Genomic DNA, 26,304 nt, shown 5'->3' with positions numbered 1-26,304 from the left:
GTATCTTAACCAACATCATAATATCATAGTTCTTGAACTTCCTTGGATGTACCAGAAAGTTATGTGCACTGTTGCCTGGATAGTCTAATCCTAGATGTCTTAGTATTTATAGCTGTCTCTTCTACACTTCCTGCCATTTACTGTCAACCAATTATTGGCCAAGGGGTTATCATTTAAGGCTAGAACAGGCTTTTTTCTTTACCCTTCTCCAAAACTACACTCCCACTCATTAGGCATTAATCTGCAATTTTGGCTCACTTAGTCTATAAGATTAGCCAGGAAAAGTCAAAATTCTCTTATAATCTTCCAGGTTTTTCTCCTGGATGAATTTTTATAGGAAATCGTGGGAGAAAAAACATAAGATTATAATCACAGAATCACAGAATCAACCAGGTTGGAAGAGACCTCTGGGATCATCAAGTCCAACCGTTGTCCTGACACCACCATGGCAACTAGACCATGGCACTAAGTGCCATGTCCAGACTTTTCTTAAACACATCCAGAGATGGTGACTCCACCACCTCCCTGGGCAGCCCCTTCCACTGTCTAATATCATATCAAGGGATCTCAAAAAGATGTATAGTATTGACTTAAGGCTTTGCATTTAATAGCACCAGAACTCAATGATAGTACATGTGTTTTTTTCCTCCCTGCTTTCACCTGCAGTAAATTCACCAGTTTGAATGTACAGATTTTTGATCTTTCAAGCAGAGTACAAATCAGAGTTCTGAAATATGATACTCTTTACGATGTTGTTCTCAGGAGTTCATGGATGGTTTCAGCCCAAAAATATCTCAACAAAGATTTAGCAGGTCATCTGTCTCCTGTTCTGTCACCTAGGATTGGGAAGGAGAAGTTAAGTAGGCAAATAAGTAAAACCAAGGGAGAATTTAATTGGCTAAAGACTAGGTTAGTGATTAGATTGCAATGGTTTTTTTTGGGGGGGACTACGACAGCCCATATCTCGTGACTAAGTGCAGATCCCACCCCTCCAATGTAGAAGCCTATGTCAGAGCTGGCAATGTCATTTACTCCTGTGTACAATCATATCCAGCTCTACCTTGAATAGAAGTCTGACTACTACAGAAATATTTCTATGACACAACCTGTACCAGAACCTCATTTTTGTGGTCATCTTCTAATTCCAGCCTGTAGGTATGAAACACCAGGTTGTACCTACTTCTCTCCAGTGCAACGGTATCTCTCAGTTTACAAAACTCTCCTCCTAGTGTAGTGTTTGTTTTTTTTCTTTGATACACATACAGGGAGTAGGTAAATCCTGCCTCAGCCTTCATTTACTGAACTAAACAAACTGATCTTTTTCCATTCTCCTGAGAAATACGTCCCCTTTTCCAGTTATTATATGAGTGAGGTAACAGAAGTAACTTATAGTTCCTAATCTCTTTGCTTCGGACAGCCTTTGTAGAAAACATTGAGATTTATCTCACTTGGAGAGTCAGCCATATAGTTTTTAAAAAGTGATTATCTGCATAATTATTTTCTCTGAGTGATTCATCTTTGTGTACACATATTTGCATATAAGTATTTCAATATCCATGTATCATTGCAAGGTATTTGGTATGGATATGGACACTCAGTACCATCTGATCTTTTCCACTTGCCTGCAGGAGTCCAGAAGGCTGATGTCATGCCAGGATGCACATTCCTTTCAAGCTGAGCTGTCTAAAATACGTGAAAAACCCTGTGAGGTAAAGCTAGCTACAGTTCTCAAGAAAACTACATGGCACTTTCTGTTACAAAAGGACCTTGGCAGTTGTAGCGTATGTATTACTTATTACTTGCAGGCACTATCTGTGCCCAGACACTTTGAATGGCAACCTTTGCTCTCATGAACCCACATACCAGAGTTAAGTCAGCAGATGTCACAAGAAAACAACTTGTCTGTGATGGTGAAGAGTGTGAAAGATTTTTCAAGGTCAAACCCAGAGTTCCTGCAAATATCCCGAAGTTTTCACATACAGGTTCCTCTTCTACTGAGTTAAAAAGCTTTAAATATGACTCAGGTAGGTTTTAGTTGCCATAGTTTACACATACACTCCAGCCTTCCCTTCCTCAGCCATCCCTGATATAAACTCAGTTCTGCCATTTGTAGCCTGAGTATTTTCTCAGTCCTTTCTATTTTCGTTGACTGAGGTGCCTAAAGGTTTAGTTCACACCTACATCCCATCAACAGCCAGAAAATAGGAAGAGGTGCCTACGTTCCTGAGGACTCTAGGTGAACCTGCTTTGGCAAGGGGTTGGACTAGATGATCTCCAGAGGTCCCTTCCAACCCCAGCCAGGCTGGGATTCTGTGATTCAGTGACCTAGTGTAGTTGGTGGACTTGGAGCAACCTCAAGATAACACAGCAGCAATAACTCCAGCACAAAAGCTCCAGCTACCTTCATTAATAAGCTAATGGAGTGGTTTTCAAGAGTGGCCTGGACATCCGCAGTGAACTGTGAACTACCTCTAAGGAACCAGAGTAAGCAAATCCTGTTCTTAATTGAGTTGGATTATCCATTTCATTCTACTCACAGGAAATGTTAGGAAGTTTTAAAATTGGAAAGACTGAAAACTGTGAGGTACAAGCCAACCCTCCAGTCAAAGGGATACAAACCTCTTAATTTTTGTGGAATTTAACTTCCAGGGTCTACATCTCCTGCGCAGCAGTGCCTTTTTCCCTACGTGCTAAACCTGGGAGGGAGTGCAGGAAAGAACAGACAACTCATGAAGCCTGAAGGGCAATGAGTATGAGTAAGCAGGGCTCTGGGTGGAAGTGCTTGCTGTGGTGACATGGTATCACCACGCTGACAGTGCTCCTAACAGAAGTAAGCAGAAAGTCCTTCACATTCCTGGAAATACAAGTTTTAGATGTCTTCTCTTAAGAGAGGCCTTCAAGATTTATTTTTAATTAGACACACCTGTCAACACAACTCTGGCTCAAGTCTTTAGGACCCAGTGAGTGATGGGGTTTTAGGTAAGTCCTTTGTATATAATTTCCTTCTGTCTCTACCCCTTTGGCACAGGGGTCCTTTAGACTGGCCATTTAAGGCATCAAGCTTTACACAAGAAACCCAGACACTCAGCTTGGCGCAGGTTCACAAACCCAGGCAGTAAAACATCTCAGATATGGCACCGGAGGTTATATGAACATTACGTTGGTATCGCTGATATGGGGGCAAATTCCCCCACCCAAGTGGCGACTGTCACTTATACCCTTATTGCATGGAGGGGCAAACCAGCTTCAGTGCAAACCATTTGCAGTCTGGAAAGCCAACTTGCTTCTCCAGACCAGAGTTGGGGGGTGAGTCAACAGATACGCAGCATGGATGACCAGGGGTTTTGGGCTGCGATGTGGGCTGTGTCCTCAATCTAATGTGCTTCATCACCCTCCAAAAAAAAGAATCTGGGGGAAACTTTGCAAAAAGACACAACTTTTCCATTGTTATTTAAAGAGTCAAAACAGTTCTTGCTTGCCTCTGTCTTGTGAAATCAGCTGAGGGAGAGCCAACCTTGTACAGATGTGTGAATGTTTTGAATACTTATACACTGCGTTGAGAACTGCATCTTGCTCTGGTCTCCTGGGTCAAGAGAGGGCCAGATTGAAGGGTGGAGTGAGGGAGTTTCATGTCTTGGTTCTATAACTGGTAATTAAATAAAGCTTGTCCTCAGATATATTTCTGGAGCCACCCAGAATTTGATCTCCACCTTTACACAAACAGCAAGTTCTGAGCGTGTTGGACAGGGACACAGAATACACGGTCCTCCTCCCCCCTCTCCCTCTGGCCTACTGAGCAGTAACTTCTGATGCTTGTATTTCAAAATCCCCATTTATAAAGACAGGATAATGAAACTGAACTCCCTTGTAAAGTGTTTTGAATTCTTCTGATGAAAAGCCAGGTATTAATAACAAGTGCTAACATTATTACTGCTCAAAGGAGTTTTCCAAAAAGCGTCCAAAGATTTATGTCTACTTAGGCTTCATCAACTTTTATTCTAGACTAGCCAGTACATAGTTTGGCTTCACTTACACTGTAATTCAGACCCCTCTCGCCCTTTTAAACTAGTCAGCTGTTCAAAACTTTTTCTAACCTCTACCATAAACCCACACCTGGAAAGCCTCCATGCCAGCACCTTTTTTAGAAGAATTGTTGCTGTTTCATCCTCTGCTATTGATCTCAACCTGGTGACGTCTTCTTTTCCCTGAGGATGTTATTTATGCCATTCAGTTCATTGAACAAATTAAATAGCCAGTACTGGGAGACCATTGCCCTGTCAGTTCTGAGAATGTGTTCCTTGTTGCTTCTCTGTCCCAGAAACCACTGACCAGAGGGCAGAAACCCAGAACATGTGTATTAAATTATCTGCCTGCTTCACGTAATCCCAGTAAGCATTGTTCTTCTTTGTCTAGTGTACTTCGTCCCTGCCAAAGCCCAACAGACCTAATTTAGATTTACTGTTGCTATTATTATTATTATCATCGTCATTCTAATTAATATTATTGTCATTATTCTCTTGGATAAGTCTTATTGAATAATTTATGAAGGCAATTCTGGGCTCTGTGCATCAGGACATCTTTATGCTACAGAGCGAGAGGGCTGTGATCTGTCCGTAGCTGACCTTTGAGGATCCAGTTGCTCCAGCAGCTACTTACATGGAAATGAGTCCTGTGCCCAAGTGAGATCCTGTGTTGTATGGGCAGAAAGTCTGAGTACTGTTAAAATGGAGCATGACTAATTTAGAAAAAGGATGTATGCTGCAGGCCTGACAGCATAGGGTCTAGACTGAGCAACAGCTCTTCTCGCCCAGAGTTGCTGTCACACATGTTTACAGGGCTACCTCATATGTATGAGCTTGATGGGCCTTCAGTATACAGTGCTTCATCTTGGAAACAGGTGGAAAAAAAGAGAAAAAAATCACTCAAGATTAATCTCTAGACTAAGTGTATGTATCTACATATCATCACATGAGCTTGGTGTGCATGTTCCCATGAGAGAAAACAGAGAGAAGCACAGCTCTTCAGTTGACTAAATAAACTGAGTTCCATCTCTCAAATTTAGAGAATGGAGAGAAAAAAACCCATTATGAGTGGACGATGAGAGATCTCTGCACATGACAGCTGATCTGAAAGAAAACACCCAGATTTAGGAAAATTCTACACAATAAAATTGTGACATCCCCCACCCCCACCTTCTTTTTGGTAATTCAAACCCAGAATGAGTGGCAGCATCAAAAAAACCTCTTCTCTTTCCTCTTATTTGCTCTACCCTCTTCCTTCCTAACTGCATCCAGGGTGCCTAACTGAAATTCATCCTGATAAGCTCTGTTTAGAAAGCACTGCTCCATCCCAAGCAGATTAGCATGAAGGCTATCCACTCCCTTGCAGAAAGGTACCTTGATTTTTACAATGACAGTCAACAACATGGACCTTTCTCCTGCGGTTGAGGCCAAGTGCTATGGGGCACACACCGGTTCGATCCTAACAAGCAAAGAAGGGCAAACTGTATCACTTTCCTCCTCATCAACCACTCAATAACCCGTGACTGTACAAGCTGGAGCAGGATGTGTGCATGGCTCTTTCCATGTATAATTAATCAGTGTTGGTGCTCACCTGAGCACCTGAAATTGCCCAAAAATGTGTGATCACGGCCCCTCAATGGTGCCAAAAGCAATGACCCCTTCAGTGTTTGTTCAGTGGAGCATGTGGGCCTCCATCAGTTTCATGCCACCCCCAAACAGGCAATGTGGGACGTGGCGATTTGCCCATGTGCCTGTCTGTCTAGAAAAAAAAAGTGAATATTGATGAAGGGACTTTCTTTCTGCATCAAGATTCAGCTCCACAGTCAGATCATTGAGTTTTGTTTTTAAAACACTCACGTTTCCCAGATGAAATGATGGCATTGGACCCGTTGACCCTAGTGTTAAGCCATCAGGCAGGGTGTATGGAAGGAACAGACTTGACTGTGAACAAGCTGAGACTGGAAATTAGGTTTCCAGCCATTAGTAGTGTGAAGTTCTGGGGATTTATAGGGACAATGTGTCTACATGTTTTTAAAAGGAGCGTGTAAGTAAATGAACTTGCTATTCGATATTTATGATATGAGCGTTTAAACTTCTGATTGGGTGAAGACTTCAAAGAGTGATAACATTGCTGTTCGTTAATCCTACTAGCTTATCACATAGATTATCATATTAAACTCCTTCCTCTGAGCTTCCAGTGGTTCCCTTCAGGAGGCAGAAAAGGACTTGCATCTTCTCCATGCGTATCTTGGTTTGAAGGGAGAAGGACCTCTTTTTTTTTCTTCCCTGGAAGCATCCAAGAACTGCTACATATAAACACAGGGTGCACTGACTACTATTAGTATCTTGCAGGTGCCTGATGAATGCTTCTTGCTTACACATTCCTCATCAGACGAGTAAACAATTTGAAGTCAAGAAGGCATTTTCTCCCCAGGTCAGATTGTCAGTAAAAATCAATAGTTGTTTGTTTGTTTGTTTGTTTCATTCCTTTGCTTTCCTTTTATCTTTCTCTGAGATGTAGTCCAGATCTTTGGATTACCTTCCATGTTCCAGGAGTTTTACACCTTGTAGAGAGTCATCACCAAGACCTACAGCTCTATAGGTCTCTTCCTGCATTAAATGGGACTCTATGACAGGCCTATTATTTAGAAAAAAACCCAAGAAATAAAAGAAAAAAGGATTTTATGGGAGTTCTAAGTTTTGTCTGATGACAGTAGGAGGCATGCTGTGGCTGATGGTGTAGGAGGAGTGTCTATAAATGGACTATCTGTGATCTGCTTTAAACATCCACTTATCTTCGCTGCAGCTCCCTATAAACACTTGTAAACACCTTTTAGAGACCCCCGTGAATTAAGGGAGGTCGGGAGGGAGCTGCAACTGCATTTTGGAAGCTGGTCTTTGATGGGTGATTTGTGACATGGGTTTCTGTCATTTGTAAAGCAAGTCTGGTGTGAAGGTGGCATCCCGTCTGCACAGAGCTGTGGGAATCCTGTAGCACTTCAGGAGGGGTTTAGGAGCTAGGCTGGAAAAGAACAGATCTAAATAAAGCTTGCAAGCTGCATTGCACCTGTCATTCAATCTGTGAGGCCAAGTCCGCTATCAGATTTCTAGGAAATGATTAGGCTGCCTTGTCTTACAGCCCCTGATGCTTAATGGAACGAGGAAATTAGTTTATGGCAATTAGACAACATCCACAGCGTAATCTTTGAAATGGCCTATAAATGTTTTTTAGATAGGCAGAGCCTGTTCTTTATCCAGTAAAAGCTTATCACACTGGATGAATATCCCTGAATAGGATCATACTTTTCCTTCCCTGTCAAAATATACAACAAATACATTGCTCTCATTCATCTCAGAGAGGCTCCTAAACTCTGAGCTCTTCAAAGAGGAAACCTGACAATTTTCAGGATTCATTTCTTCTTCGCTATCTTTTTTTCAGAAGTGTAATTACAACACACTTCAAAGTGGAAGAATGTCTTTAAAAAGGCCAAGCACTTTTTTCTACACAGCCTGAGCTCCAGGCTGGTTTCTTTATTAGAGATTTTCCTGTGTCTAAATCTCTGAACAGCAGTAGGGACTCCAGCTTGATGTAGGTAACCCATGAACACTAAAAGCATAATGGAGCAAAGAAGTATTAGGTTTCGTGTTTAGTTTTAGTGTGCTTCCCTTTCTACCTCCCTTATAAAAGAAGAAGAAAAAGAATAACTACGTTTAGACTACAAAAATTTGTGAGGAAAAAAAATATCCGACGCAGTTCCCAGTTTTAACAGCATGGTTTGCAATCATTTCATAGGGTGTTTGATGGTCATCATCCTTTCACGGGGAGACAGCACCCTTTCTGTTGAAATAGGCAACAGAAAATGGTACTTCCATTGTTCAGTGGTAATGGTGTGAATCCCCAGTGATGAAGCTGTGCAAGTACATGAATCATTTTGCATGGAAGTATTATTCTCATTTAGTGAATTCTCAAATAGAGATTGGAAATTTCCATTCACTATTTGCTTTGAGCCATTATTAGCACAGGAAATGGAGCTTTTGTCATTTTTTTGTGGGACAGAAACCATGAGAAATTTCAATGAAAATGATCGTACTGTTTTGTCTCAATAATTCAGATGAAGAGAAACATTTTAACCTTCCTGAAATTGAAATGCTCTAGTTTGACTCTTTGAAATGAATCTTTGTCTGGGGCTTTTTCATCGTTAAACTGTTTCTCTGATGTGGTGTGTTACAGCTAGAGTCTCCAAAGGGGGTTGAATCTTTGTCCTTTTGTAGGAGAAAGGCTTTATGGTCAGATTACATCTCTTGTCATGCACCAAGTAAAACTTGCTCAAAAGAATGCATGCCTTATAGTAAGCACATGGTGAGCAAAGTCTTCCAGGCCATTCATCACACAAGAGTGAATGAGATTTTTGAACTACAGTTCCCATAAAGCAGTGCATTAATAGGACAATACTATTGAATGGATTGGAAATGAGGTACCTCACATCAGATCAGTGAAACAAAAGCATTCTGATTTGATTTACCTAATAGACATTTGTCAGTACATTTACCATCTTCTTCAGGACATTTCAATTTTACAGGACTGCATTTTCGGCCTGGAAACCATTTAGCTAGAAAAAAACTAATCCTCCCTATCCATTTCAGCCTCTTCAGGATTGAGTTCCCAGGAGAGTGTCAGTGCAGGAACTATATCTAATAGTCTAGAGACACTGTGTTTCTATATATGTTGGTTTTACACACATACATACATATGTATATATTAAGTACAATATTATAGGAACTAGTGAAGTGGGAGTCGGCCTCTTCTCCCAGGCAACCAGCAATAGGACAAGAGGACACAGCCTCAAGCTTGGCCAGGGGAGGGTCAGGTTGGACATTAGGAAGCATTTCTTCTCAGCAAGGGTCATTAGCCATTGGAAGGGGCTGCCCAGGGAGGTGGTGGAGTCACCATCTCTGGAGGTGTTTAAGAAAAGCCTGGACATGGCACTTAGTGCCCTGGTCTAGTTGACATGGTGGTGTCAGGGCAATGGTTGGACTCGATGATCCCAGAGGTCTCTTCCAACCTGGTTGATTCTGTGATTCTGTGATTCCATATCTATGCATTTTTACTGCATCTGGCATGAGGGGAACACAATTCTGAATGGAAGCTGTAAACATCTCAGTAAATTAATAATTAAATACTTAAAAGTCAAACTCCTTCTTCTTTACAGCCAACAACTTAGTTGTTATTCAATGAACTTGCTTGTGCACCAGGAATGGGGCTACTTAGGCAGGAAAAGAGTTCAAAAATCAGCACCATATTCTGGGGCTTGGACCCTTGAGTCTGAGGCTTGATGCAGCTTTGAAAGGTTTGGAAGCAGATGACTTTTGATGATGGGAAAAGACTCATGGCCTAATGCATTGGACAGGTACTGGAATATGGCATCCACCTATGGCCGCGTGTTCAGGAGAGCAGCACATCTGGGAACATTCGCCAGGCACCGTGTCCCAGTCTAACTCGAGCCACTGTCAATCTGCCACGAGCTCAGGGAGTGGAAAAATAACATCACCAGACAAGTTCCTCTCAGGTCACTTCATGCGAAAAGAAAAAAAAAAGGGAGGTTGGGAAGGTAGACAAGGGGATCCTGGTTACAGCAGAGTGTCTGAAGTGTTTCTCCTTGAGCCCTGCCAGGAGCAGGAGAAAGTGCTGTGTTTTGTTCCTATGCACAGAAGTGAGAGCGTATTGAGGCTTGGATTCCCCTCTTAAAACGTATGAAAGTCCTTGAAAAAAAAAACCATATGCACACACAGAGCTGGCTGGCCCTTTTTTTCTAGGTACTGGAAATCAGACTGTCATCTGTGTCAGATTTCCTCCTGGCCTCGGAGCTGGCTGGCTGTCCCATCCAAGACTGCTAGCCAACGGCAACAGAAAATTTATCATGACTCGACTGCTAATTGAGTTTGCCTCTTCTTTCTGCTGCAGCCACAACAGGCTTGGTCTGCTGGTTGTGAGCGGATTTGCAAACGACACCCAAAATATTCCAGGACAGCAAATCTACACAAATAGGGCATACTTTCTTCTGTTTTTTCAACCCCAGAAATAATAATAATAATAATACCCTGGCTGATTTATAAATAGAAACTGGAGAACCCTTTGGAATTGACTCCATATCCACTTCAACTGGATGGACGCAGAGCTTATTCTTGCTGGAAGCTAAAAATCTAGGAACACACCAGGAGTTACAGCAAAGGAGAGGAAGATGGCAGGAAGAGGGGGTCCTGGGTGGGGGAAGATATTGTTCTGCTCTGCCAGCTGCTGCTGTAGCTGCTAGTGCCTGGAAAGAGGGAATGGAGATTTGTGAGCCAAAGAGAAGCGAGGAGAGGAGCAGGGGAGAATGGGAGGTGCCCTGAGAAGGTGTCCAAGCTGATGGAGCCCAGAAGAAGGAGGGAAGATGTCATTCCCAAATGTCTTGTTACAACTCTGCACGTGCATGGCATATTTCCAAACATCAGGATTCCTTCTCTTTCTAGGGGAGGGGATGAGAGATGCAAGCGGGGAAGGAGGATGTTTGCATCCAAAGGAAAGGACAACCTACTTGGTAAATAAATTCTTGGGACGTGTGGGGAGAAGGGTGATCTCTTACAGTGTGGGAGAGGTGTCAGTGCAAGGGGAGAGAGGAAAAGAGGGATCTTGCAGGTTCAAGCAGGGGACTGGGTAACAACATGGAGAGCCATAGTGTCCTCCCTTCTCTGACCTCTGCAGGTCATCCTGGTAGAAAAGGAGAGCAGTGGTATTACTGGGACAGCTGCAGATCGAGGAGGCTCTCAGACGTGGCGGCTGAGCTCCAAGACCTTCTCTGAGGCAGTTAAGAGGCAGGATGAACAAAGTGCAGGAGAGGCACAAGGTGCTGCCCAAGGTCATAAGAAAGGTCAGTGAAAGGGAAAGGTATGCAATCACACCACGTTTAACGCGAGGCCGTGGTATTTAGTTCCCATGCATGACCCCTTCTCCATCCTTTTCCCACTTCATTATGTGGTAAATAAAACATGTCAGGCTCTGCTTTCTGGCCCTGAGGCCAAGTTACACATCATGACTCATGTCCACACACAGAAACTCTTTTCCTCCCCTTCCTCCAAAAAAGAAAAATGGCCACATCCAAACTGCCCTTTGGGAACTGTCCTTGGCTCCTGCTACTTCTTGAGCAAGGGATCTTCACAAGCTCACAAAATCATGGCTGTACCTGTGTCCAGGCTATGCTTGTTTTATTTGCTGGTGGATGTGTAAGTACTATGTCTTCCGTTCTGGGTTAGAAGGAGACAGTTGCATCTGTAGTCTCCTTGAGACAGTAACTCAATTATTTCAGCTCAAAGGTCTTCCGATGTTTCACAACAATGAATGAATGGATACCATTGTCCTTACTTTATGGGTGAAAGCCATCAAGGGTAAAGGGATTAAGAGACTCAAAGTATATAAACTGTAATTGACGGAGCAGTAAGTAGGACTCACACCTCCAGACTCCTAGGCAAATCTTTATTTACTGAAGTGTGTAAGCACTTCTGTCAGCTCAGTGTTTCCCTTCCAGATTCAATACATATCCAAACTGAAATCACAAACTACTTTATTGCTTCTTTGCCCACATCCTTCATATAAGTAAGGATGCTCATTCACATGGTTATATGTGATTGAGAAAATTCCACGTAGCAAGCTGTACATTATCTCATGAGTAGCAAATTGCTGGCATGTTCTCTAAATCTTTAGTATATGCAGTCCAAATGCAGAGTATTTAAAATAATGGACCTTGCTTTACCCTTGCAACAAATGAGGAAGAGGTGCACAACTGATTTCCCAGGGCTTAGCTAACACTTGATAACCTAGTGCGCAGTTGTGGCAAAATGATTGATGATGGGGAAAACATCTCCAAAGCCAGCAAGGAGTAAATAATCATGGTTGCCAAAATGATCCACAGGAAGACAATTTTTGGAACATCTAAGATGGAGAAGAACTACAAAGCCAAGATTTTTTGGGTGTTTATGTGAAGTATGAGACATGAGAGCAGGAATGCAACTCTAAAATAAGTAATGAAAGATGGGTTTCATTTGGAAGAATGTAGATTGATTTTTATCTGTCTAGTTTGACTTCCCCCTGGATTATTCATGGTCTGTTTGACAGCTTGCTCTGAACGTGTGTTGCAATGACAGGCCAACCACGGAGATGCTCATGAGCACAAAACTACAGGAAATATCAAGAGAAGAGCATGTCCTCTCTGACAGCTAGTGATACTGTCATTTATCTGGTTATTAAAGTCTTAATGTTATTTAAGTGACTCCCCTGCAAAAAGCTGGATTGTTTGGACTTCAGCTGACCTGTGCCAGTTTAATCCAGCTGAGGAGGTTTTCTTGTTCCCAGTGTACTTGTGAAATATTTTCTTCTGACTGCCTCCGAGCCTTCCCCTCACCACATCTCAGTGTTTCATAATTTTCTGTCTTTTCCTCCACACCTTAAAATACAGAAGGGTTATCAAACAGGGAGCAGAAGCACAAACGGACTGAAGAACTGCACTGATGTCACATCTTAAGTTATCAGCAGAGGCAGAAGTGGAAAAAGAGCCCTCTGGGACCCAAACTGATAGTTCATTCATTGCCTACACTTCCATCACATCATCCAGCTCAGAGTAATTTTGAGAATGTGCTTCCAAGAGTGCCTGGAGGTCTTGCTGTTCCTCTAAAGCTCTTCAAAGAAGATATGTTAAGCAAATAAGCAAAACTGAGACAGCAAAGGAAAATTATTTCACTAAATCTACAAAGTGGGGTAGGAGAATATCAGTTCCTCACTGGCCCTCATTCCAGTGTAACAGCCTTTGGATCTTCAAATCCCCTTCCTGAATTTAAGCCTGTGGACACCAGCTCATCTCTCTGAATAGTTTAGAGAAAGCCTTTCAGCTACCCCTGTATGTTCTCTTTTAAGCCTTAGTACCTCATAAGCCTTAGACAACATAATGTCAGTGCTCAGGAGAGCAAGCTGAACAGAACAGGAACAGAAGATAAGCAGTCCAGGCTCAGTGAATGTCCTGAAAATCAAGCAGTGTGGAGCTTTTTTATGGCCATGGAGAGAAGAGAATTCAAAATAATATTGCCTGCCTGTCCAAAAAAAATGGCTTAAATAGCCACTAAGCCCCCAAGCTCTCTTTGGTCTGCTGAGCTGGTGGGGTTGATCTCTCCATGCACCAAGGCAGGGGAGCTCTGAGCATGGCACGGTCACAGTCTCAGCAGGCATGGCTGTATGTCCATCAGCCTAAGTGACACCAAGGAGTCAGAGTGAAGCCGGAAAGCCACAGAAGACCATGTCCTCCATCATCCCTCAATAGTCTCATTGTGCAGCCAACACCAGTGAGGATCTGTTGGAGGACAGATTTCCCAAGCTTCACACACTGACTGAGAGACACTATCCATTTCTTGTTCTCCACAGGTTGGTCTTCAACTTGCAGTGACCACCTACATGGCATGTTCCCTGCTGGGAGCCTCACAAGAGGGCTCCTCTGTAATGGTTTTGGGCTTGTCCTGCACACCTCCATGTTATTTGGCCTGACACAACACTCTTTGATGTTGTAGAAGGGATGACACAGAAGAGGTAGGTGGTTGCTTTACTCTGAAATTATGGGAAAAACTCAGAGGCAACTTTAAGCTCATGCGATGACATGTGCATGCTTTTCTTAAGGTCTCCAAGAAGCTCGATCCCAGACAGCAAATTTACACAATACCAACAACTGTCATTCTGAAACTACAAAACAACAAGGCCTGGAAAGTTCTCTGATGTTTCCAGCATGGATTAGTCACCCTTCTGGTAAAGCTTTGGCAGCTCTGATAGATGGTCAGTCCAACAGGTGGGGCTGACATACCAGGGACCTTACTTCATCCCACTGCTCTGCCAATACCAGGACGTATCCTTCCTGAGAACCAGGGAGTGCAAATCACACCAGCTTCCAGAGAACGGGACTTGCTCAGCACATTCTTATGTTCAAGGTGTGAAAACGCACGTACAATGCAGCCCTGCAGCCTAGTGACATGCAAAATGTTCCTTCCCGTCCCTGCTTATTCATGGTTGTTAATGGTTGCCTGGCATTTTTTCAGAGAATGGGTGATAATTTCCATTTTGTGCTTGAATCCCAGTTTGTTTCTTTCTCCTTAACTCTCCTGTCATTGCCGTTTGATAGAACCTTTTCTTTCCCTAGAAATTGCTTTAAGGATTTAAGAGGAGCGAAAAGAGCCCTATCACTTTAGTCAGCAAAAATAGTACATTTCAGTATTAAGTGACAAGGAGAGAAATTTTAAAAGCAGCTGCAATGAAAGGTGAGAAGAGTAAGGAGCCAAACTTTGCTTTTCATAACAAGTGCCTAACTTGTGACCATATTGCCGTGCTCAAGTGACTGGAACGTCAAATCTTTGCAAATCAGGAAATACCAGAAAAAAAATCTTCTCTCGTTATCATTCCACCTTCAACCACAAAGTCCCAGTGCTACTTGGGACCCCAGACAAAGTTGTAGGTATGGACTTGCCCAGCACTCACTGATGTTGGCTGACTCTCATAGCCTGCAGAAGGAATGTCTCAGCCAACATCATAAAACCACCTGCTGGGTTATGTACCACTACCCCAGCTCCTCCTTTGTCCCACTGTCAGCCAGGTAGCCTTCCCCATCATTTCTGCTTCCTTCAAATCTCTGCAGAACTGATTTAACTCATTAAAATGGTACAAGAATTTCTTTTTTCTACAAGAATTTTCTACAAGAATTTCTCCTTTTCCTCCACCCTTGTTTAATTTTCTGATGTTTCAGTGTGTTAACCTGACTCATGGAGAAAGCTGACGAATGCAAAACTGGCTGAAGGTAAGAGACATGAATGAGTGGCCAGCAGTGTAGGTGGGTGGTGGGAGTACATGGGAGGAATGAAGTGTACCTTACCCATCTGGAGATAGTGAGCTGGTATGTTGGCTCACTCAGTCTCAAGAAACTGTACCCCAAACCAGACCAGAGTGGTTGCTCTTTGTTTCTCTCCACAGCTGTAAATGGAACAACAGACTCTCAATAGGCTGAGGGGAGACCTTATTGCTCTCTACAACTACCTGAAAGGAGGTTGTAGCGAGGTGGGAGTCAGTCTCTTCTCCCAAGTAACAAGTGACAGGTTGAGAAGGAATAGGCTCAAGTAGCACCAGGGGAGGTTTAGATTGGATATCAGGAAAAATTTCTTCACTGAAAGGGTTGTCAAGCACCGGAACAGGCTGCCCAGTGCAGTGGTGGAGTCACCATCCCTGGAGGGATTTAAAAGATGTGTAGATGTGGTGCTGAGGGACATGGGTTAGTGGTGGCCTTGGCAGTGCTGGGTTAACAGTTGGACTTGATGATCTTAAAGGTCCTTCCCAACCAAAACAATTCTATGATTCTATAATTCTATGAATATTTGAAATACCTCATTAACATTAGCTGGCTGATTTTCACAAAACGACCCTCAGAAGAAGATGTGTTATTCAATAATGTTGGATACATGGAGACAGCAACATATACAGAAAATGTCCAGAACTTCCCAGGAATTAGGGCGGTGAAATGTCTATGATCTGTTGTTTCAGAGCATTGAGCTTTTGCAACACTTACATTTGCTCAGAGCACAGGTCCCAGATGAAAGCCACATTTTTCAGCTTCCCATCTGTTTTGGAGCCCAGTTCTTCTTGGTTTCACTGTTGTGGTTGTCAGGTTGAAGTACAGCTCTGTGTAGTTTAAACTGAGAAGGTTAATGGATCCAAGTGCAAAATCTGTTTACCTTGGAGTTTTTTAAATGTCATGCAGTCGTTTCCACTGCTTGTGGTTTTCAAAGATATTATTTTTAATAGTAATAGGACTGTAGCATACAAGTATCCCACTTTATAACAGAGGCTCATTATCTTAAATTCTTACAATAGTGCCATCCATCAGTTTTGGGAAATCATAAATTTATCTATAAAAAATAAAATAAAAATGAGTCAGGGTTTTCTTGCTTTTATTGTTGCTATTTGCTTTTATTTTGGCTTCTAGATTTTGAGTTTCAGGAAAGTCATCTTGCCAAGCAATTCTCTACAACCATTACACCTAAGTTAAGATCCAAGAAGGCATTTAGTCTCCTAAATAAAGCAAGAGTTAGAAGCCCAGGTGTTCATTTGGTTCTGTTCATTTCATTGAATTGAATTTCTTGTTCAGACACTTGAGTATAGAAGACAGGGGTTTAGACTTCATCAAAAAAGGTGAGACTGAAAACTTTGATTGTTCACTACAAAAGTAGTGCTGCACTTTGTAGAAATACACTCAGAGGATGAGAAAGAAAGTGCTGTTAGATTTCCATGGACAGATCCTCCTAAGAGCTTGATGTTCAAAAAAGGCCAGGCTCTTCAAGCTGTTTCAGGGCCTTAGGGATCATCTTCACTTTTGCTTTACAAAAACACTTCTCCAGACAAGTTGGAAAAACAAGAGTGATAGACAAAAACCTAGTATTTCAAAAGATTTGAGAAGATTTTTCCGTTCTGCTTCCACTGAGAGCAATGCTTGCCTTCCTGTGTTGATTATGAACAACAGGAGTTAGGCACTTGAAAACTGAGATAGAAATAATTAGGCAGATACGTGTCATGTTAGCAACAGATGGATTTTTTTCGTCTTCTTTGGGATAATTTCAAGCATTTTCAGTGTTGCACTGTTCCCCTTGCAAGGCAAGAGACCTCAGCCTGTGAAGTAATTCATGTCACAAAGATCAGGCTACTTTCTGCAAAGCATCAATGGTCTACAAGAAAGTCTTTCAACCTGTCAATCAGGTGCTTCCAGGAGACAGCATAAAGTTGGGCACTGCCCTCAATTGCAGGTTCAGATTCCCTTCCCTCCCACACACTTGCACTCACTCAGGGCTGGTGCTTTTTGGGAATTCACATTTTTAGAAATCTGTACCATCATCAAAGCTCTCGCAGAAAACACAGTGACAGAACATGTGACGGCTCAAACAAAAATAAAAAAGGAAGCCACAGCTTTTATATTTTTTTAAACTGGAACTTCTTTCGTGTCTTTGATCCTTTTTCCCCAATCTAATGAATTAAGCTGGTGCAAAGTGCCTATTATTAGCAGTCAGAGGCTGGAAACTGCTCAGCTGACACTGAGGTTTCACTTGACAGAAATAGTGTTCCACTGAAGTCCATCATCCATTACAGCTAATTTTCAGCATAATACACTAGAAGACACAGGGCTGCTGCTCAGCATAAGTGAAGAGAGTGGTAAAACTCATTCAATCAAAAGGAAAGAGACCTCTTGCAATATCACAGACAAGGTTGGTACAATATATTTACGTAAACAAAGGTGTCCCGAGCTATTTTAAATGTTTTAGGACATCTGCCGAACTTCCAGCTCTCTCTTCATGTGGCATGGGTCTCTGCTTGCTCATTGGTGTGTGCAAACTGGCAGGTTAGAACTCTGCAGGGCAAAGGATTGTTGGAAAGATTTCCCATCTGGATGGCAGATGGTGGAACTAAAGGATGGGACATCCTGGAAAGATGTTGAGGTGTTGGAGCGAGTCATCTTGGGACTACTCGAGTACATCTTGGAAAGATGTTGAGGTGTTGGAGCCAGTCCAGAGGAGGGCGACCAAGCTGGTGAAGGGTCTGGAGGGTCTGACCTCCGAGGAACGGCTGAGGGAGCTGGGGGTGTTTAGCCTGGAGAAGAGGAGGCTCAGAGGTGAACTTAGTGCAGTCTACAACTACCTGAAGGGAGGTTGTAGTGAAATGGGAGTCGGCCTCTTCTCCCAGGCAACCAGCGATAGGACAAGAGGACACAGCCTCAAGCTTCACCAGGGGAGGGTCAGGTTGGACATTAGGAAGAATTTCTTCTCAGAAAGAGTTATTACACATTGGAAGGGGCTGCCCAGGGAGGTGGTGGAGTCATCATGTCTGGATGTGTTTAAGAAAAGCCTGGACATGGCACTTAGTGCCCTGGTCTAGTTGCCATGGTGTTGTCAGGGCAATGGTTGGACTCAATGATCCCAGAGGTCTCTTCCAACCTGATTGATTCTGTGATTCTGTGATTCTGACATCATTAAAGTCAGGATTAATTTGCTTAAATATCAGTGTCTAGTGCTACTTGCTACCCTGAGATGTTTCACCTGGCCTTCACCTTCCAGTCCCAAACAGTGTCGTGTCTACAGACCCAATGGGACATCCCAAAAACCCTGGTTCATCTCTGATATTATCAAATGCTTATGTGCATGAAACTGTGGGGCCTCAACGTCCATCGTCAAATGAGCTGAGTCACTCTGGACTCTGCTCATGGTTTTGTCTAGATCTGTGCTGACTGCAATTGGAGCTTAGATACCCCAGACACATGAAGACACCCATACTTACATTTCTTAATCACAAACTGAACCCTGCATACAAAGGCTACCTTTTGCCTTTTCTCAGAAACGTTCTTGAAGATATTTTGTGCAACATATTTTCTGCGTTGCCGCTTTTGCAGTCAGGTCTCCCACTTCTTGAAAATACACCCAGAAGCTCCTCTGGTATTTAAGCTGGTGATTTCAGAGTCATTAGCACTCCAATTAAGTTACTTTGATTTGCTACAGAGAAATTTCTGCATAGAGCTAATTTTGCACAGCAAATCTAGAAATTATAGTTAACTTATTCAATTTCTATTCCAGGCACTGAGTTTTCCTGCTTAGCAGAACATGGCCAAGCTGGTTGAATTCTATGCTAAAAAAAAGAACCCAGAAAGTACAAGAAATCCCAGTTTACTAGCACAGCCAGATTTTCCAGAAGTTTCTTAGGTTTAAATATCAAGTTGTGTTACAGAGCCCTGCCAATATTACAAATATGTTTTTACCTTTAAAATGCCATTAAACTGGTTGCTGATTTTTGCAGGTGTTTCACTGCTGATAAATGTGCATGTGTATGTTCAGAGAGAGATGCATGAATGTGTTTAAATGCTCTATCCCATTTATATCACGGGGAATGGGACATTATCCATCCTGTAAGTAAGCCTTAATCTCACAGTTCAATATTCTGTTCATATAGATCCAGATTTTCCCCGTCTTCTGCTGTTGGTGATTGAAGATTTTTCATCACGTGGAGATGCAAGAACATCAAGTTTTATTAACCCATGCTGGATCCTGCTGATTTTGACAAGATCCAGGCTCCTCACAATAAGATACTTGTGCAGAAAGCCTTCTCCACTCACCCCATCACCTATTGCTAAAGACACATGGTAGCAGTTCTGATCAGGCTGTCATAGGACACAAAAAAAGGTAGCAAACCCCTAGAAAATAATGCGATCATACAAATAACAAATGAATATATGGATACATCCTCTCCGTATTCCATCCAACTTTTGCTAATCATTTAAAATTAAGAACGCAGCAGAAATGTTAATGTGGAAGTGGAAGAATGAGTAGGCTTTGAATGGCTAAAACGTAAACATGAAATTATCTGGGATGATCCTGGGATACCCAGAACTCCATAACTTGCTAGTCAATATAAATTAAATAATTGAAAAGGGTGGAATTTCTTTCTCTGAAAAGGCAGTGAGAAGTTCACCACTGACCTCCACAACTGTGGGGTAAGGCCAGGTCACCAGACAACAGGAGGCAAAGTGATTTCCCATATTTATACCAAACTTTTTTTATAGGAAATGGAAAAAGAAGCCATCAGGAATCCTTGAAAATACAGGCAGATACGTATGTGATTTTCTACTTTTCTTCCACACACACACCCCCCTCTCCCTTTCTGGTGAAGGGGTATTTATTATGTAAAAAGTGCTGTTCTGTAACGCTCAGTGTGTGGAAAGCTGAACGTGGAAATGATGAAGGAGAATTTTGGCTGCCTGGGCTTCCATGTGTGAAAAGACTTAAGAGGTTTGGATGTCATCTTGTTTTTCCTTTGCTGAGTTAGGAATCTGATCCAATCTCTTAGTGAGGCTTTTTCCGTTTCAGATTGGCTATGGAAAAAAAAATACTTTTTGAAGCATTTGAAATTGTTTTGCTTACGATTGTCCCAGCAGTGAAGGGGATTTTGCACCTCTAAATAGGACTGGCAGACCATCCCAGCAGCCTTCCTGTTGGCATACGTGAATGGATCAGGCTCTTAAAATGTGGGTTATGAGCACAAAAATAACAGCCTGCTATTTCTGTTAGTGAAGTGGATCCTTAGTGGCAGAGGCTTGCGTCTCAGTGCTGAGGGTGTAAGGCTCAGCTGGTACAAGTGAGTCAGATCTTCATTTGATAAGTCTCTATAATATCCTATGCTGAGGAAGCTGCAAGTCTTCCTCTGATGCTGACTGTAAAACATTTCTCCACCCTTAGTTTACAGTCTTCCCTGTGACACCATCCTCCTTACACTACCTTGCTGCCATCATTAGCAATAGGGTGAAGTGTTCTTCCATCGAGTCATCAAGCCACGCCTATATTATCATCCTCACACTACTGGTAGGATCATTAACCAGCACTGGGAACTAACCTCACCCCCCATGTTTCTAACTGCCATTGAGGAAATTGCAGCCTAAGAGGCGGGTGTTTCTGAGTTCCAATATATTTATTTTATGGAAGATTTTAGTGAGGACAAATATGAAGTTGAGGGCTATGCCATGAATGTCCTGCCTTGTCAACTCCCACCATTCTCAGTACTGTGGAATGAAAGTAGAGTCCAAAACCAGAAATGTGCAATAGCCATTCATTTTTTTGACATTTTTGTCCCATATAAAATTCAAGATAGAACCAGGTTTGTTGGTTTAACAAGCATGAAGGAACCTTCTGGGCTTTCTGTAACTTTGAAGTACATTCAGCCTACATTGTGGAAGCTGTAGTGTTTGTAATATGTAGCATATAGGAATCTCTCTGAATATGGCCTGCTGACATCAAGTTATTCCATTCTTAGTGTTACACACTAGGATATGAAGTCTAAATGGTCATGTTACATGACAAAGTGTCTTAGGACCAATGCTGTATGGACTCTGTTTCAGGTCCGAAGGGCATGTCTCCAACTAGACTTCATGCCACTGATGACCACACTCTGGGCCTTGTCATTCAGCCAGACACCTCCTTGTCTGCTTATCCAGCCCATACATCAACAGGTTTTTTTGAGGATCTTATGGAAGACAGTGTCAAAGGTCTTACTGAAGTTTAGGTAGACAATATGCACAGCTCTCCTCTCATCTACCAGGCCAGTCATTTCATTGTAGAAGTTTATCAGATTGGTCAAATATGGCTTCCCCTTGGTGAAGCTATGCTGACTACTCCTGATGATTTTCTTGTCCTTAATGTGCTTGGAAATGGTTTCCAGGATTAGCTGCTTCATCACTTTCCCAGGCGTTGAGGTGAGACTGATCAGCCTGTACTTCCCTGGTTCCTCATTCTTGCCCTTCTTGAAGACAGGAATAACATCTGCTTTCCTCCCGTCTTCAGACACTTCTCCCAGCTGCCAAGATCAATCAAAGGTTATTGAGAGTGGCCTTGCAATGACAACTGCCAGCTCCCTCAGCACTCGTGGGTGCATCCCATCAAGGCCCATATATTTATATACGTCCAGCTTGCTTAATTCTGACCTGATTCCTTCTTCCTTACTCCAGCCTTTCCCCTTGATTTCTGGGACCTGGGATTCCTGAAGGCTGGTCTTGCTAGTAAAGACTGAGGCAAAGGCAGTGTTCAATACCTCAGCCTTTTTCGTGTCCTCTGTAACCAAGTCCCTTCCTCTCATTGAGCATTTTCCCTAGTCTTCCTTTTGTCCCCTATGTACTTCTTGTTGCCTTTGGCATCCCTGCCCAGATTCAGTTCCATTTGGGCTTTAGCTTTCCTAACTGCGTCCCTGGATGCTCAGACAATGTTTCTGTATTCCTCCCAGGTTACCCATCCTTGTTTCCACTCTCTGTATGCTTCCTTCTTGTGCTTGAGTTCATCTAGGAGCTCTTTGTTCATCCACTCAGGCGTTTTTGCCTGACTTCTTGTTTGTTGGGGTAGAACACTCTTGAGGGCAGCATCATCTTGTGGTCTGCCTGTCCCCCTCTCCTTCTCATAAGGGTGTTACCATGACTCAACCTCCTTCTGCGAGGTGGTTTGTGGCAAAATGATGTTTCAGGAGCCAAGGCAGAAAAGGTAGATTGACTGCCCTGAAATAGGAACAAGCAGCAGTCATCACATTCATAACCACAAGGTTTGGAGGAGAATTGGGTCACTACTGTTACGAACAGGGAAATGCCAGATTTCCTCGGCACCTTGCCTCAGACTTCTCACTGCAATGTCCCATTATTTATGGAGATTTTGGAGGAAACCAGAACCTGAAAAATATTGCACCATGTCTTGGGCAAGTGACACGTGCTCCTTGTGGTGGGACAGTGGAGAGCTCATCAGATGGCCCTGTCCTATCTAATGCACAAGGCAATTTTGATTTAAGACAGATAATACTTAAGTGTTTTCTTCATCACTTGCAGTAGTGTCTCTGTGCAGAGTATTCTGTACACCGCTCATATATTTCATATACTTGTTCACACAAAACACAGGATGAACATTACTTGTCACAAAGTATTTTAACTTTTTCTGGCTTCCTAAGAAAAAGCACCTAATTGCACTGTCTGGTTGTGTCTGTTTATCTGTTTGCACGTCTCTTCATCCTCTACATCCTTTCCCCTCAACAACCTTTTTTAAAAATTATAGTGTCTACTGAATCTGATAGATGCAGTCTCAAAGACAGATTCCCCAGAGATTTTGCAGAAGCAGCTCCACAAACAGAAGAGAGAAATCTTATTAATAACTCCCCTAATATAAAGAAGAATAACTTTACCATTTATAGAGGATCTGCACAGGAAAGAGCCACTGTAAACCAGTCCTCCTTAGTTTCACTGCTTCTTGAAGTACAGTGTTTCCAAATCACAACAGGGACCCATTGTTAATCCCAATCCTGGATGTCATCAACACACTCTCCCTGGGCTAACTTTTCAACACATTCTACCACCTCCTCATACATAATTTTCCTCTTAAAGACCTAATAAATGCAGCAATTTGAGATCCAGCCCACTCCTTCCTCTGATGAGGCTCTTTGGGCAAACTCTTCACAATTTAATGTTACAGTAGAGCCACTGAGAAACCTGAACTTCTGGAAATAACTTTGGCAGCCAATTGGCAGTTAATGACAGTTTGACTTCATACCATAGAAACATATCCAAGAAAACAAGCACAATCTTATGGACGTTTGTTTTTGCTACTATTGCCAGTTAAATCAAAATATTTTGTTGAGTTTTTTCAGCTTTCCCTGCTTCTATCTAAAGAATATCTGGTTGGGTTTTTTTTTCCTTTTTATTTCTTTTTTTTTTTTTTTTTTAAATATTGCAGTACTTTTTTTTATAGCATGTGTGATTTATTTTGGAGACTTATTATTTCTGTGTTCTTCAGGTCAAAACATTGAGAAAACAATGCTTAACTTTGGTAAAGAATAAATATTGCCAGATAGCTTTCTTGTACTACTTTATAAATAAAATTAGGTACAGTCTCTTTGATCAGCTATTTCTTCTGGAGAAAACATCTCTGTTAGTAGATCTGTGAAGGACCTCTATCAATAAGAGCATAAACTTCGCATTTTGCAGCAGCTCTCATGATGTGAATAGCAGCTCATTCTTTAGGTCTCTGTCCCATTGAGATCAGGAGAGACAGAGTTAGTGCCAAAGGCTAGAAAGGAGAAATTCACCAGAAGGACTTCTTTCTTACTGCCACGGGGCTGTCTTGCCCACACATCCCACATCCTTCTTGTCTCCACGGCTTGACTCTACAGAGCTCTCTGCCCATATTAGAAAGGATTTCCACATTCATTCCCATGTTCATCTCTGATGTTGGACATGAAAAGTATATTCTAGAGTAGTGGGAGGGGAAAGATCAATCCTGATTTCTCCACTGGCCACCACTTCCTGAGACATTCTCTGATGGCATTGTATGTCTATCAGATTGAGTGAAACTTTGCCTTCAGTCTGGTTTTATTGCTATCAGGTACAGGGCAGTTTGAGGGAGGAAATGGGACAGCCCATATACATGGGAAGTATGGATTTATGGTGAAAGCTATGGGCATCTTGGCCACCTCATGAATGTTGACTAGTTCAATACATGCTATCAGATCATACAATATTGCGTAGTACCCCATCTCTCACTTCCTAGACATCCCATACACAGTTTATGGTGCAATATGGTGCAGATGATCATAATAATCTCTTCAACTTCTGATGTCTGCGGTGGGGGGGGGGGTTATTTGTTTAATCTAAATTTAGCTGTTTACAGTGTAGAGACCTATGTCTGAACTCATCTTCCCAGGCTCCCTTCTTCTTTGAGAGCAAAGGCAATTTTAGCTCGATTCACCTGAACCATTAAACTTCAGTGTGAGAGATTGCATCCTAGATCCAACTGACTTCACTGGCTGGATCGTCACTGACATCCATTTGATGAGTGATGACCATCTGAGATGAAGATGTTAGAGGAGTCGTTGCTTCATTTCTGCAATACGTGCATAACTACCACACATTCTAAACAGCAGGAGCAGTAGGTAGAAAATCTCACCCAAAACCTTTAGATACAGTATTGTCTGATATGTTCCTCCTTTTCCTCCTTCTCTCTCTCTCTCTTCGCCTTCAGCATTGAATTTATTCCTCTAAAAAAATTGCTAATGCCATTTAATAATTGTCATTGTCCTTTCCAAGGGAAAATTAATTTTGATCGTATGTAAACAAGATCTTTGTTCCTTTCTGTAATAATCATAATTTTTTGTTCCATAATAGAGTCTAAGTACTGACATTTGCTCTTTTTCCTTTGCCCATCTACTTTATTCCTTAATTAATGTCTTTTGCTTTTTCAATAATAACATTATGTTCTTAGAATTGTTACTGTTCTTCTTGATGTGTTCAGCCTGGCAAATCCGCTGTGAACAAAATTGGTAACAATTAAAGATCAATTAGCTACAAAATGAGAAGGAACCTCAAAAGACACCCAGAATTTGAATGAACATTCAGACATTTTAGTTACTCAATCCCTTCCTTGCTTATGAAATTTGTTGAGAGACAGAAATACGCAGAGATGGCTTTCAAGCAGGATTAAAAAAGCACCAAAATTTCAAGGAAGAGCCTGAAAACCTGACCTAGACTTTCCATGCTGATAGATCAAAGGCTTCTGGATAAGCATCTGGATTCTTGGGTTTTTCCGTCTAAGTCAAACTCTCCTTTCAATCCTTTTGAGATTCTCCTGTGACTTGTAATAACGTCTGCGTAAACCTCAGCTTTGTTTCCTCCTCTCCTGCTTTCCTCCCCCCACTGAATAAATACAAAGAAAGAGGCCTACAGATCCAACTGCACCTATTTTCAGCTTGGAACAGTGCCGGGGAACTCATCACAACTGGAGCTTGGCAAAGGAGCTCCTAGCTGGCGGACCAGTCATCTGGCAACTAAACCAGTAAGTGAATGGCTATGGCTGGCAGCTTTCCTCGGGTGGCTGGAGCAGCCAGCAGTGTAATGCGAACACGGGAAGTAGATCAGCTCACATTGGACTGTTATTCCCTTGGAGGAGACCTGACGATCTTGGTGATTTCTCAGCCTAAGAGTCTTTATCCATTGCCACTTGACTTGAGAGATGTGGACATTAGCTTAGAGGGGGGAAAATTACTTTAAGAATCAGGACAGTATGAGCAACATGTATCAGATGACAAGAAAAATAATACAGAAATCTGAAAAATGTTAAGGGCATTGGCTTATTAATGGCACAGTTATTCCAGCTCTAAGTAAGCACCCTTTCTGACGTCCAGCTCTGATGGCTGCATCCCAAAGTGATGAGGAGAGAGGCTGGATTAAGTCAGCAAAATAATTCATTCTGTGCTGGGAAACAAAACAGTCCAACTTGTCACTTACGTTTGAGCCCTTGACAAGAGAAGGGGCATGAACTCATGCCAACAGACATAGCCAGGACCATGGCACACCATGCCAAGCTAACAGGCTCTGTACAAGGAGAAGCAGTTGTATTACTGGTAAACAAAAGCTTACACATCCACTGGGAGACAATACCAACAGCCTACAGAACTGCCAAGAATAGGATCCCACCATAGACAGTCAAGATTCTTCTCCTAGGATGACATCTAATCTATTACTCTTAATAATACAACATTTTGTTCTGTGGCAACGTCTATGAGTTCTTGCTGTTATTAATTTTAAATGCATTTGTCCATCTTTTCGTGACATTTAAAATATTATGAACTCTTAGGTGATGTGTGGAGTCTTCTGAGAATCTTGAGAGTTGCCTAAATATA

Source organism: Nyctibius grandis, chromosome 7 (assembly GCF_013368605.1).
Source record: "Nyctibius grandis isolate bNycGra1 chromosome 7, bNycGra1.pri, whole genome shotgun sequence".
Lineage (NCBI taxonomy): Eukaryota > Metazoa > Chordata > Aves > Nyctibiiformes > Nyctibiidae > Nyctibius > Nyctibius grandis.
This window is presented reverse-complemented; position numbering follows the sequence as displayed.